At 43.9% G+C, this 1,621-nt stretch overlaps 1 pseudogene; it reads left to right on the top strand.

Annotated features, from left to right (window-relative positions):
• Window positions 1-1,290: 1,290 nt before the first annotated feature.
• LOC116666187 lies at window positions 1,291-1,388 on the top strand (annotated as a pseudogene).
• The last annotated feature ends 233 nt before the right edge of the window (window positions 1,389-1,621 follow it).

Raw genomic sequence — 1,621 nt, 5'->3', positions numbered from 1 at the left:
TTTTGTTTTGTTTTGTTTTGTGGGAGGAGGTAATTAGGTTTATTTATTATTATTATTTATTTAATGGAGGTACTGATGATTGAACCTGTGACCTCATGGATGCTAATCATGTGCTCTACCACTGAGCTATATCCTCCCCCTGGCACTGGCTAATCTTAGCAAGAATCCTACTAAGTCAGCTTAGCAAGAACCCCCACCCTCAGTATCTGATCATCCTCAATATCTGATTGGGTTCCTCCTCCCCTCCACCCCCCAGGGGATGTCCAAGCACCCTGGCCTGCCTTCAGCAAGAATCCTGGCAGGTCAGTTTAACCTGAATCCTCCTTTACCCTCATGGCAGTTTTCCATCCACTGACCCCCATCCTGCTCTTTGGCCATAAATTTCCACTTTTCTTTGTTGTATTCAGAGTTGAGCCCAATCTCTCTTTCCTACAGCAAAAGCCCATTGCAACTATCACAACAGTCCCCTTGAATAAAGTCTGCCTTACCATGCTTTCATAAATGTCATAAATAATTTTTCCTTTAACAGAATAATACTTTTTCTTTAATATCTTATATCAAGAGCTCACCTGCAGGAAGGCTGAAGCCTAGAAGGCTTCTAAAGACTCCCAGGGAAGGTGTAGATGAGCTCAAGGTAAGTCCTCTCGGAGGCAGCAAGCCAATGATGCTTCTCCTCCCGGAGTCTTGGGTGGTTTGTTGTGTCCAGTGGGAGCACACTGGCTCTGCCTTCCCAGCTCCTGGGAGAGAGGCTCGACCCTGGGGAGAGGCTGGGAGGTCGCAAAGGCTGGAGGGAGGATGAATTCAAAACAGGTACAGAGTCAACCATGTGGACGTGACTGCTGTGTGGCCCACACAGAAGCAAACGCCAAGACAGCAGGACAGTACACCGCCAACACTGCAGTGCCACACACCCTTCCCACGTGTGCCACCAAATGCAGGTGCGTGTGTAAAATTTGATTCAACTGACAGTATGTTCTAAAACAGCAATGATATGTGAGAAGGAATGTGGAGCTGAGCAGGCAGTGGGATGTAGCATGGAATTGAGTACAATTTGTTGCAAAAAGAGGCAGAGGACAGGGTGGTGATGGAGACAGTTTTCCTTTGGCTAGAACAATAGCGAGTGTTTCCTCCTGAGGATAGGAGGGTCCAGCCAGGGCAATAGGGTTGTACTCAAATATAGATCCAAGGTTAAAGGACATCTAAAAGACCAGGGGGTTGACAGCAGATATAACTGAATTGTTTCTTATGTACCAGTGAAACCCTAGTATTTAAAAGCATGCCAGGATGCCACTGGGGCATCACAGATGTGAAAACATTGGAATGATACAGAGATTATCATGGCCCCTGCACCAGATAACTTGAACCTTCATGAAGCTTTCCATATTTGGGGGCACTTTTCTGTATGATTGAAGAGTTTCTAATAAATACATGATATTTCTCAGTTTTCCCAAAACAACCAGCAAAGTGGTTTGAAAAAAAAAGACTGAAAATAAGTAACTCAAAATGTAAACGGCGGTAATTCCAAGTTGTGAGACTACAGATGATTGTTCTTTTCTTTATTGGATTCTAAAATTTTCTAAAAATAAAATGGAAAGGCATAAACATAATAAAAGAAGCTCAA

The sequence above is a fragment of the Camelus ferus genome, chromosome 9 (assembly GCF_009834535.1).
Source record: "Camelus ferus isolate YT-003-E chromosome 9, BCGSAC_Cfer_1.0, whole genome shotgun sequence".
Classification (NCBI taxonomy): Eukaryota; Metazoa; Chordata; class Mammalia; order Artiodactyla; family Camelidae; genus Camelus; species Camelus ferus.
Note: the sequence above shows the minus strand (reverse complement) of the source record. Positions and strands in the feature narration are given on the sequence as shown.